This window comes from Acinonyx jubatus, chromosome B1, assembly GCF_027475565.1.
Source record: "Acinonyx jubatus isolate Ajub_Pintada_27869175 chromosome B1, VMU_Ajub_asm_v1.0, whole genome shotgun sequence".
In the NCBI taxonomy this organism is placed as follows: domain Eukaryota; kingdom Metazoa; phylum Chordata; class Mammalia; order Carnivora; family Felidae; genus Acinonyx; species Acinonyx jubatus.
In genome coordinates this window covers 153,245,457-153,259,103 of record NC_069382.1, presented here as the reverse complement: position 1 = coordinate 153,259,103, position 13,647 = coordinate 153,245,457, and the positions used below count along the sequence as shown (strand labels likewise).

Here is a 13,647-nt window from a genome sequence, read left to right as displayed (position 1 = left end):
CTGCTGAAAATGTAAACAAAAAAGTTGTATTTCTCAAAATTTTCTGATGTTCTACACTTATCAGATTTAATGAAACCACTGAAAATGGTGAGAACAGTAGTCTCAGTTTGGATTCTCAAAAGAGACAGCACTTTGGGTTACATAGTCTTAAGCTTTTTTATCTCAATAGGCATTTTTCTTTCTGATCTTTGTAAATGTACCACCCTGTTGCTTCACATAGATCACTTTGTGTCCTGTCTTAAACTATCATTTTCCATAGAAAAGTGTTCCCACATTCAATTAGGACATCTTCCATATATCTTTTCTAGTATTGATCTGCTCTCTCAGCATATTCAGCATGTTATGGGGTGTGGTATGTACGTATGTTGTTTATTTAATTTTATTTTCACTATAGTTACCATACCGTGTAATACTCATTTCAGGTATATAATATAGTAATTCTACAATTCTCTACATTACTGAATGTTCATCATGATAAGTATACTTTTAATCCCCTTCACCTATTTCATGCATCTCCTCACCCAACTCCACTCTGGTAACTATCAGTTTGTTCTCTACTTTAATAGTCTGTTTTTTGGGTTGTCTCTTTTTTCCTGTGTTCATGTGTTTTGTTTCTTAAATTCCACATATCAGTGAAATTATGCGGTATTTGTCTTTCTCTGACTTACTTATTTCAATTACCATAATGCTCTCTAGTTCTATCTATGTCATTGCAAATAGCAAGGTTCCATCCTTTTTTATGGCTGAGTAATATTTCACTGTATATATATCACATCTTTATTCATCTATTGATGGACACTTGGGCTGCTTCTATAATTTTCCTCTTGTAAATAATTCTGCAATAAACATAGTGATGCATATATCTTTCCAAATTAGTGTTTTCATATTTTTGGGTAGATAATCAGTAGTGGAATTTCTGGATTGTATGATAATTCTATTTTTAATTTTTTTGAGGAAGCTCCATACTGTGTTCCGCAGAGGCTGCACCAGTTTGCATTGCCACCAACAGTACATATGGGTTCCTTTTTCTCCACATCCTCAACCAACACTTATTTCTTGTGTTTTTTATTTTAGTCATTCTAACAGATGTGAGATATCTCATTGTAGTTTTGATTTGCTCTTGCCTGATGATGACTGATACTGAGCATCTTTTCATGTGTCTTGGCCATCTATAGGTCTTCTTTGGAATAATGTCTCTTCATGTGTTCTGCCCATTTTTCAGTTGAATTTTTTTTGGTGTTGTATAATTTCTTTATATACTACAAGCACCAACATTTTATCAAATATGTCATTTGCAAATATCTTCTCCCATTCAGTTGTTTGTCTTTTAGTCTTATTAATCATTTATTTTGCTGTGAAGAAGATTTTATTTTGATGTAGTCCCAATAGTTTATTTTTCCTTTTGTTTCCCTTCTCTCAAAATATTTCTCTAGAAAAACATTGCTACAGACAACGTCAGACAATTTACAGCCCATTTCTCTTCTAGGAATTTTGTGGTTTCAGGTCTCACAGTTAGACCCTTAATACATTTTAAATTTATTTTTCCATATGGTAAAAGCAAGTGATCCAGTTTTATTCTTTTGCATGTAACTGTCCAGTTTTCCTAACACCATTTTTGAAGAGACTGTATTTTTCCCACTGCATGTTCTTGTCTCCTTTGTTGAAGATTAATTGACCATATAATTTTGGGTTTATTTCTGGGTCCTCTTTTTCTGTTACACTGATCTATTTTTGTGCCAGTACCATACTGTTTTGATTACTACAGCTTCATATTTGGAAATCAGGGATTGTAATACTTCCAGTTTTGTTCTTTTTTCAAGATTGCTTTGACCATTCAGAGCCTTTGTGGTCACATACAAATTTTAGGATTGATTCTTCAGCTCTGTGAAAATTGATGTTGGTATTTTGGTAGGGATTGAATTATATATGCAGATTGCTTTAGGTTGTACAGACATTTTAACAATATTTGTTCTTCTAATCCATGGGCATGGAATATCTTCCCATTTGTTTGTGTCATCTTCAATTTCTTTGATTAGTGTGTTACAGTTTCAGAGTATAAGTCTTTCCCCTCCTTAGTTAAGTTTATTTCTAGGTATTTTATTCCTTTTTGGAAAATTGTAAATGGGATTTTTTTCTTAATTTCTCTTTCTGCTACTTCATTATTCATATATAAGAAGGCAACCCATTTTTGTGTATTGATTTCTTGCTATGCAACTTTGCTGAATTTTTTTTTAATTTTTTTTAATGTTTATTTATTTTTGAGACAGAGAGAGACAGAACATGAACGGGGGGGGTCAGAGAGAGAGGGAGACACAGAATCCGAAGCAGGCTCCAGGCTCTGAGCTGTCAGCACAGAGCCCGACGTGGGGCTCGAACTCACGGACCGTGAGACCATGACCCGAGCCGAAGTCGGACGCTTAACCGACTGAGCCACCCAGGCGCCCCAACAACTTTGCTGAATTCATATATAAGTTCTGATAGTATTTTGATGGAAGTTTTAGGGTTTTACTTGTGTAATATCATGTGATTCTGAAAATAGTGAAAGTTTTATTTCTTCCTTAACAATTTGGATGCCCTTTTATTTCTTTTTATTGTCTGATTGCTGTGGCTAGGAATTTCCGTGGTGTATTGAATAAACGTGATGAGAATGGACATCTTTGTTCTGCTCCTGCCCTTAGGGGAAAGTTTTTTAATTTTTCACCAATAATGTTATCTGTGGGTTTTCAAATATGGCCTTTATTATGTTGAAGTATGTTCCCTCTAAACTTACTTTGTTGAGAGTTGTTATCATGTATAGATGTTGTACATGGTCAAATGCATTTTCTTTATCTATAGAAATGATCATAGTATTTTTATCCTTTCTCTTGTTGATGTTATACATCAACAAGATTGATTGTGATTTGTGAATATATACATTCGCAAATATATACACTGATTCACAATATATACATTGATTGATTTGTGAATATACCCTTGCATCCCAGGAATAAATCTCACTTGATTGTGGTAAATGATTTTTTTAATGTACTGTTGGATTCAGTTTGCTAATATTTTGTTGAGGATTTTTTCATCTGTGTTCAACAGAGACAGTGGCCTGTAGTTCTCTCTCTCTCTCTCTCTCTCTCTCCCCCCCCCCCCTTTCTTTGTGTAGTGTCTTTATCTTGTTCTGGTAACAGGTTAATGCTGACCTCATAGAATGAATTTGGAAGTTTCCTTCCTCTCCTATTTTTTTGAAAAGTTTGAGAAGAATTATTATTAACTCTTCTTTAAATGTTTGGTATAATTCACCTGTAAAGCTGTCTCCTCCTGGACTTCTGTTTCTTGGGAGTTTTTTTTTTTTTTTCTTAAATTGATTCAATTACTGATTAATGATCATCAATCTGTTCAAATGTTCTATTTCTGACTCAGATTTGAAAGTTTATATGTTTCTAGGAATTTATCCATTTTTTTTCTGGGTTGCCCAATTATTTTGAACATAATTTTTCATAATATTCTCTTATATTTCTTTGTATTTGCGTGGTATCAGTTGTTATCTCTCCTCTTTATTTTCTGAAATTGTTATTTGGGTCTCTCTCTCACTCCCTCTCACTCCCTCTCTCTCTTTCTGTATGGGTTTGGCTAAAGGTTTATCAACTCATTTGATCTTATCAAAGAACCAGCTCCTGGTTTCATTGATCTGTTCTATTGTTTGCTTAGTTACTATTTTACTTAATTTTGCTCTAATCTTTATTATTTCCTTCCTTCTATTGGTCTGGGGGGTTCTTTGCTCTTCTTTTGCTACCTCCTTTAGGCATAAGGTTAGGATATTTATTTGAGATTTTTTTCTTGCTTCTTAAGGTAGGCCTGCATTGCTGTTATCTTCCCTCTCAGATCAAATTTTGCTGCATCTGAAAAATGTTGGACCATTGTATTTTCATTTTTATTCTTCATATATTTTTTTAATTTTCTCTTTGATTTCTTTATTGACCCATTAACTATTTAGTAGCATGTTATTTAACCTCCAAATATACATTTTTCTTTCCAGATTTTTTCTTGTAGTTGATTTCTAATTTCATAGCATTGTGTCATCACTCTTGTAGGGGTCATGCTAATCTTCTGTGTATTGTTCCAATTTTAGTATATATGCTGCTGAAATAAGCACACTAGTTTCATTGCATTATGATTGGAACAGATGCATGGTATGACTTCAGTCTTTTTTAATTTGTTGAGGCCTGTTTTGTGACTTAATATGTATTCTATTCTGGAGAATGTTCCATGCGCACTTGAAAATAATGTGTATTCTTCTGTTTTAGGCTGGAATTTTCTGAATATACTGTTAGATCCATCTGGTCCAATGTATCATTCAAAGCCACTGTTACCTTGTTTTTTAGGTCGTTATTTAAAAGTTAGTTAACATACAGTGTAATATTAGTTTCAGGTGTATGATATAGTGATTCAAACCTTCCATACAATACGCAGTTCTCATCACAATAAGTGTACTCCTTAATCCCCATAACCTATTTGACCCATCTCCTTACTCTCCTCTCCTCTGGTAACCATCAGTTTTTTCTCTACAGTTAAAGATCTGTTTCTTGGTTTGCTTCTCTCTCTCCCTTTTTTTCTTTTAGTTTATTTGTTTTGTTTCTTAAACTCCACATGTAAGTGAAATCATATGATATTTGTCTTTCTCTGACTGACTTATTTCACTTAGCACAATACTCTATAACTCTATCCATGTCATAAATGGCAAAATTTCATTTTTTTAAGGATGAATAATCTATTATATCCATCTCAGATCTTCTTTATACTTTGCATCCTTTTATTTTGTGAATCCTTTGCCTAATTTTTATAGATATATTTATTTTACTGATTTTGTGCGTCCTACTTTTCTTACTCCTACTTGTGGTCTTTTCTTTACACTCGAAAAATTCCCGTTAACATTTCTTGTAGGGATGGTTTAGTGGTCATTAATTGCTTTAACTTTGTCTGGGAAACTCTTTATCTCTCCTATTCTGAATGATAGCTTTGCTGGATAGAGTATTCTTGGCTGCAAGTTGGGTTTGTTTGTTTGTTTGTTTGTTTGTTTTCTTTCAGCACTTTGAATATATTTGCCACTCCCCTATGGCCTGTAAAGTTTCTGCTGGAAAATCATCTGATAGCTTTATGGAATTTCTTCTGTATATAATTTTTTTTTCTTTTCTCTTGCTGGTTTTAAAATTATCTTTATCATTACCTTTTGCATTTTAATTACTATATGTTTGTGTGGACTTCCTTGGGTTGATTTGTTAGGGGCTCTCTGTATGTCCTGGATCTGAATTTATACTTTCTTTTCCAGATTTGGGGAGTAACTATTATTTTTTCAAGTACATTTTTTTTGACCTCCTTTTCTCTCTTCTTCTCACATCCCTACAATGGGAATGTTATTACCCTTGATGATGTCAATGTTGTTCCCTACATCTATTATCATTTTTATTTTGTTTCTCTCTTTCCTATCCAGCTTGGTTGCTTTCTATTATTCTGTCCCTCAGGTCACTGATATGTTCTTTTGCTTCCTTTGGTCTATTGTATACTTGATCTAGTGTATTTTTTATTTCTGTTATCGATTTCTTCATCTCTGGTTCCTTTTTTATGTTTCCTATCTTTGTTAAGGGCCTCACTGATGTTGTGCACTCTTTTCCCAACTCCAGGGAATATCTTTATTACCATTACTTTCTATGTCAGGCATATTACATAGCTATATACTAGCTCTCTTGTCTTGATTTTGTCCTGTTCTTTCATTTAGGACATGTTCTTCTGTATCCTCATTTTGTCTAACTCTGTCTGTTTCTATCGTTAGGAAAATAACCTATATCTCCTGCTCTTGAAAGTAGTGGCCTTATGCAAAATAGGACCTGTAGTGCCCTGCAGTATGATTTCTCCTGTTCACCAGAACCTGGCACTTCAGGGGTATCTCTTGTGTGTTGCATGTGCCCTACTGTTATATCTGAGTTGTGTTTGCCTTCAGTCCATTAACCTAAAATGGCTTTCTTTACATATTGTGTGCAGGGTTTGTTCCCTGTGTTGTTAGTAGGCCAATCTGGGGCTTCCTTGGATTTGTGTTGAGACAGACTGGGCATTTGCCAGAACTGCAGTAGCACCAAACTGTCGGATGCTTTATCTGTGTTGTGCTCTGAGAAGTTTTCTTTGGTGGGTGGGGCCTGCAGTCAGACCAGCTGTCTTCCTCCAGCCCACTTCTGGGCTGAAGTGAGACTGGTGTTCGTGATTATCTTCCCCTCTCCCTGGGGCAGGAAGCAGCTCGTGGTGGTGCTGACCCCTATCTGGGATTCTTGTCCAATGCCAGGCTTGTGTCACTGCTTTGGATGTACTCTTGCCAAGGGTGTACTGGAAGGGGCAGGTCTGCAAGAAAGTGCAGAGATGGAGTGCAGTGTTAGCAAGATTAGAGCAGATCTGCTGTGGGAGAAGACCTATAGTCACTTTAGAACACTCCTGTGGCAGGGTTGGAGAGAGTGGGTCTACAGTTATGCAGTGACAGCAAGTTCCACACTGGCCGACTACAGGAGGGAACTTGCACCCAGTCAAAACTCCTGCTAAAGCCATATGGGTTGGAGGGGACAGATCCACAGAAGCTTGGGAATGGGATGCTGTTAGTCAGCTATGTGGAGAATGTGTGCTGTCTTGGTTGCTGCAGATGTCTGTATGTCAAGGCTGTCAGGCAGAGAAGGGAAATGGGGTCTGCCAGTTTCTTTGTTCCTGGATAAGTCTCCTAATGATCCCTGCCCCACCAGCATATGCTTTGAGATTACTAAACAATGCGTCTTCCCAAATACCCCCAGATGTTTTCCCAACTTTCTATGTTGTATCTCTTTGGGGCTGATTGTTGTGTTGTCTCTTTAAGGGTGCAGACTCAGTTTTCTCCGTTTTCTCCCAGCTCTCCTAGAGACAAGTCTGCTAGTTTTTAAAGTTCCAGGTGTTAAGACTGCTTGCAAAATAATGCCCCTCTGATTTTCAAAGCTAAATGTTATGGATATCCATATTCCTGTGGGGCTCCCGACCATGTCTTTATCCTTCCTACCCTTTTTGATGTGGCTTCTTCTCTACATTTGGCTATGGACAATCTGTTCTGCCAGTGTTTGGGTTATTTTCAGGGTTATTTGAACTGTCTAGTTGTATCCATGGGATGAGGTTAGCTTAGAAAACTTCTACTCCACCATATTCCCCAGATATCCCATGGTATTTCTTTTTGTGTGTCTAGATTTTTCTATGGAAAACCGTCAGATACACAACAACCTTCGATTCACCCACTATCATTTCCAGAATTACAAAAATGTTTCTCTGTGGTCACTTGAGTTTCTCAATTTTAATCACCCATGAATTTGTAGGAGTTGGTTATCCAAAGTAACCTGTCAGTGTTTTTTAAGTCCTCAACCTCCCCCACTTTTAGCATTACTATCTCTAAATGTAGTCCATATATCTGTGCTATTATTTGCAAATAATTTTATGATTTAAACACACATACTAGTCGTCTGATCTTGATATTTAATTGCATATTTAATTCACACAGTAATCATTGTGATTTAAGAAAGAGATGTAGTTTTACTAACTAAAGACAGAGTCCTACTAAAAACTCTCTGTGTTCTATGTATTATACCAAGTTGTTACACTGAACTGCCTTAATTTTAAGCCAATAAAATACCAATTTTGGACTGCCTGGTGATTCAGCATCTCCCATGCTTCTGCAACTTTGCCATTATTATGGTACCTGAACCGTAGGAGGTATATATTTGGTTTGTCTTCTTATATTTTTAAACTGTTCTGAAAGGAGGCTGTTAAAACAGAGGATAAAAACCATTACTGAATTTAACATGAAATTTCAAAAAAGTATATGTAACCTAGAATTGTCAAAATTTTCTAGGCAGCTACTCATCAATGGAATGGGACCTTTCTATGAGTTATATTGTCGAGACTAGGGCAGCATTCTTGACAATTTTTAAGGAAATTAAGTCAAATATAATTAAAGTATGTAAAGCAATGTGAAATGTTCATACCAATTTCCAAGAAGACAGTCTGGCCTTACAAATGTTTTGATGGACTTGACATCACAGAATTCAATTTTACATCTGTCATCCTATGAAAATGTACTCATATTTTAGAACCATCATCTATAAACTTCTTAAGAGAAGGTGTGTCCCAAATCAATTTTGTGATTATTATCTACTTTGTAAACTTTGTATATATTCTTAGCATAATGTAAGTGATTATACATGAAAATTAAGAAGACTCAAAACAATAAGACTTCTTTTAGGCAATAGTGTTTTAAATGTTTTAAGAAAGTTGGTTCTGCTATCTAACATGGATTACTATAATTAATGAGAGCTGTGCAATTCATCCATAATATCAAAGTTTTTTATGGTTTCAGTGCTGAGAGATTAGAAGTTGCATACATTTTTTAACAATCCCTTGTATAAAGAAAAAGAAGATTTATTTTCATAACACACTGTTTTAGAGAATTTAATTTTTTGTAAAAGATCTATTCCGTTGCTATTTCAATTTTTCCTTGCTTAAACAGCAAAGTATTCTTTTTTGTTTGTTTGTTTTGTAAGAGCACTATAGAAAAACTCTTGAAAGAAATCTTAAACAGGAATCTGAACTTTCCTTTGAAGGCTACAGTTTATAGAGGGAAAATATATACTTGAAAGGCAAACAAAAACCACAACAAAATTTCTTTAAGCCAAAAGACAAAATAAAAATATATATAAATATATATATATACACATATATATGTATATATATATGTATATATATATATATAACATATGAGGCTTTGATTTACCAAAGTTCTTAAATGAATTTTTAGTGTGATATTTTCCATAATTTATAAAGTCTCTTTCTTCTATGAAAATGCAACACTCATGGTTTTGTTTTATTCATTGGTCTTTATCTTTCTCACTGGTTCCTTTTTTCTTCTCTTTAAGAATATATTCTTCAAGGTGAAAAGTATTGATGTCACTTGTTTAAATTCTATACTCTGACCCTTAATAAGACTATTTTCTTTTTTAATTTTTTTTAACATTCATTTTTGAGAGAGAGAGAGACAGAGTATAAGTGGGGGATGGGCAGAGAGAGAGGTAGATATAGAATCCAAAGCAGCTTCGGGCTCTGAGCTGTCAACACAAAGCCTGACATGGGGCTTGAACTCACGGACCATGAGATCATGACCTGACCTGAAGTCAGACACTTAACTGACTGAGCCACCCTGGTGCCCCAATAAGACTATTTTCAAATTTTCAAATATTGACCTCTATCTCCAATTTCAGACAAACATTGAAATTAAATGATTCCTAATACTTCTTTATACCATAACACCAAACTCATATCTGTCTAAAATGTCTTTTTCTCTCAATTCTTTTATCTATCTGTTGGGACAGGATTAAACTAATACTTGATACAATGCCTCAGTCTTCATTGGTACTTAGAAAAGTAGAATGAATTGGATCACATTTTTTCCTACACTGAAAACTAGTATTTTTTTTCATGCCCCATTCTCTCTTTTCAAAGACTGAGGTTTGACTTCTTTTTTTTTTTATTTTTATTTTATTTTTGAAAAAGAGAGTGCAAGTAGGGCATGGGCAGAGAGTGAGGGACACAGAGGATCTAAACTGGGCTCTGTGTTGACAGCAGTGAGCCAGATACGGGACTCAATCTCACAAAACACGAGATCATGACCTGAGCCAAATAGGATGCTCAACTGACTAAGCCATCCAGGCATCTTGAGGTTTGATTTCTTCTAATTTTTTCGTAGCACCCTTCTTTTATATTCACTGCATGAATAAATTATAGCTAAGAAAAATAATGGTCATATTATATGTTACCTCACATTCCTAGAGAATATCAACATGAGATTAATCTCCTAAAATATAAGTTTCAAGATATTCTTTATTAAAATTACTCAGTGGTGAAGTGGGGAGAAGGGATGAATAGTCAGAGCAGAGAAGATTTTTAGGTAGTGAATATAGCTGTATGTTATTATAATGATAGATATGTGTCATAATATATTTGTTCAAACCCACAGAGTGTAAAACACCAAGAGTAAACCCTAAGATACACTATGGACTTTGTGTGATTATGATTTATCAATGTAGGTTCATCACTTGTAACAAACGTACCACTTTGGTGGAGGGATGTTGGAAATACAGGAGGGATGTTGGATGGAGGCAGGAGGTATCTGCAAAATCTCTGTATCTTCCTCTCAATTTTTCTGTGAACCTAAAATTGCTATAAACAATTCAAATATCGTAAATAGGGGCACCTGGTGGCTCAGTCATCAAGCATCAGACTTTTGATTTTGGCTCAGGTCATGATCTCACTGTTCATGAGATAGAACCCAGGTTTGGGCTCTGCCCTGACAATGTGAAGCCTGCTTGGAAGTCTCTCTCACTCTCACTCTCTCTTTTCCCATCCCCCACTTGCTTTCTATCAAATTTCTATCAAAATAAATAAACATTTAAAATTATAAATACCTTTAAAGTTATTGTTATTAGTAATTTTCAATGGCTACTTACATTACTCTTCTTGGTTTCCCACCTAGAAATCTAAATATTATAAGCACTGAACAATGTGCTTGCCTTTCTGTTTGTATCTGCTTTAGTACGCAACGTGTCACCATAATTCCAACCAAACTGATATTCTCACTGCACTTTAAATTTCTTAGAAAGATTTCCATTCCTTTAAGTGCATTGTGCTTGCTATTGTTCCAAATCTTAATAATGTCTCTCCTATCTCCTCACATATCCAAATCTTACTAATGCTGAAAGCCCAACACACATTTGACCCACTTCAGGAAAGTTTTCCTAAACTTGCTGTTTAATGGTAGTTTCCCCCATTATTGAGGCATTAAAACATGGTTGCCTTTGGTAGCAGATAGAGTAGAATCTAAATGTTTATCTCTTACTATATTGTGACTTTGGACACATTTCTTGATTTTTTTAATATTCAAATTCCTTAGGCATTGGATAATACGTCAAATTCACCTCAATTTGTGAAGACTGGTTTAACTTCATATGTATATAAGTGTGTATAGGTGTGTTTGCATACAGTGTCCTAAATATAGACATAACAAGTGTTCAGTAAATTATACCTATAATTGTTTCTAAAGTACTTCTTATCTTTTCCACTTATTTAATCACTGATCACATATTTAGCAGGTATAATGTCACATTTATGGATGCTGTCCCAGTTCTTTCCTCTTTTCTAACTCTATGTATGATTTTAGTATTTTAGTTATCTTAAATCTCTCACAACACCAAAGAGCGAAGTCACTTAATAAATATCTTTTGACTTCCATGGAATAAAATTTCTCCCTCAACCTCTGCCTAGGATCATAAAGTTTTATACATGGAAGCACATCCTGAAAAGTACATGCCTAGATTGTAGATTTAGGGAAATTCAGAGATAATAGCCATAAGTATTGATACTAAGAATATTGCAAGAATAATTTCTGATTAGAATATTGCCCTGATGCAATATTTAAAAAAGCTTTGGGTTAGAGTTAGTAGAGTTAGTTAGTTATCCCATTCATTGGATATCAGCTCAGTGACTTTGGTCAAGTGATATAAATTCTCTAGGTATCCACTTTCTTCTCTAAAATTATGGCGTGAGAACAGAGTCTCCAGAGCCAAGCACAGACGAGAGGCCCACGGAAGAGGGTAGGAAGGGCAGCAAGGCTGTGCACGCTACATGGACTGGCGGGAGGGAGCCAGGGTGGAGGGGCGCCCGCCGGCCAAGTGGAGACCCCGAGTCTGGCTTGCAAAAGCAGAGTGGCCGGACAGAGTGTGTTTGGACAGCAAGCAGGACTTAACATCTGGAAGGTTATAAGTTAACAGATCTGCTCGGAGAGCGGGAGGGCTGGAGGACAATGGGAGGGAGAGTCATAGAGTCCTGGTCAACAGAGCTCAGCTTGGCGGGAAACAAAGGCCCTCGCCAGCACCATCTTCCTTGCCCATCCCCCAGCCAAAATCCCAAAGGGAACCAGTTCCTGCCAGGGAACTTGCTTGCACCATGCAAACACCCAAAGCTGTGCTTCTGCAGATCCATCCCTCCAGCAGCAGGTCTAACTCCCTCCCGCTGCCACAGGGCCTCTCCTGAAGTGGATCACTGAAGGAGAAGCGAGCTGACCCTGCCCCTCCCGCCCCGTGAAACTTGTCGATCCACCCCAGCTAATAGACCAGATCCCCAGCACCACAAGCCTGGCAGTGTGCAAGTAGCCCAGAGGGACCACTCCACCTCACAGTGAATCCCTCCCCTAGGAGAGGGAAAGAGCAGGCACACACCACTCTGACTGTGGTCCCAGGGGTGGGCTGGGAGCAGACATCAGATCTGACTGCGGCCCCACCCACCAACGCAAGTTATTCAAGACAGCACAGGGGAAGTGCCCTGCAGTTTCACACCACTCCAGGAACTATCCAAAATGACGAAATGGAAGAATTCCCCTCAAAAGAATCTCCAGGAAATAACAACAGCTAATGAATTGATCAAAAACGATTTAAACAATATAACAGAAAGTGAATTTAGAATAGTAGTCATAAAATTAATCGCTGGGCTTGAAAACAGTATAAAGGACAGATGAGAATCTCTTGCTACAGATCAAGGGACTAAGGAAAGTCAGGAGGACCTAAAAATGTGATAAACGAGCTGCAAAATAAACTGGAAACGACCACGGCTCAGATTGAAGAGGCGGAGGAGAGAATAGGTGAACTAGAAGATAAAATTATGGAAAAAGAAGAAGCTGAGAGAAAGAGAGATAAAAAAATCCAGGAGTATGAGGGGAAAGTTAGAGAACTAAGTGATGCGCTAAAGAGAAATAATCTATGAATAATTGGTATTCCAGAGGAGGAAGAGAGAGGGAAAGGTGCTGAAGGTGTACTTGAAGAAATAATAGCTGAGAACTTCCCAGATCTGGGGAAGGAAAAAGGCATTGAAAGCCAAGAGGCACAGAGAACTCCCTTCAGATGTAACTTACATCGATCTTCTGAACGACATATCATAGTGAAACTGGCAAAATACAATAATAAAGAGAAAATTCTGAAAGCAGCGAGGGATAAACATGCACTAACATATAAAGGGAGACCTATAAGACTCGTGACCGATCTCTCTTCTGAAACTTGGCAGGCCAGAAAGGAATGGCACAAGATCTTCAAATTGATGAACAGGAAAAATATGCAGCCAATAATCCTTTATCCAGCAAGTCTGTCATTTAGAATAGAAGGAGAGATAAAGGTCTTCCCACAAAAAGAAAAACTGAAGGAATTCGTCACCACTAAACCAGCCCTACAAGAGATCCTAAAGGGGTCCTGTAGGACAAAGTACCAGAGACATCCCTACAAGCATAAAATATACAGACATCACAATGACTCTAAACCCGTAACTTTCTATAATAACACTGAATGTAAATGGATTAAATGTGCCAACCAAAAGACATAGGGCATCAGAATGGTTAAAAAAACAAGACCCATCTATTTGCTGTCATTTTAGACCTGAGGACACCTTCAGATTGAAAGCGAGGGGATGGAGAACTATTTATCATGCCACTGGAAGTCAAAAGAAAGCTGGAGTAGCCATAATTATCAGACAAACTAGACTTTAAATTAAAGGCTGTAACAGGAAACGAAGAAG

At 36.5% G+C, this 13,647-nt stretch overlaps 1 non-coding gene across 1 annotated transcript; it reads right to left on the bottom strand.

Annotated features, from left to right (window-relative positions):
• Nucleotides 1-4,033: 4,033 nt before the first annotated feature.
• LOC113600898 (U6 spliceosomal RNA) lies at nt 4,034-4,141 on the bottom strand. The gene has a single exon (XR_003422004.1). It is a non-coding gene; the product is annotated as a U6 spliceosomal RNA (small nuclear RNA).
• Nucleotides 4,142-13,647: the final 9,506 nt, after the last annotated feature.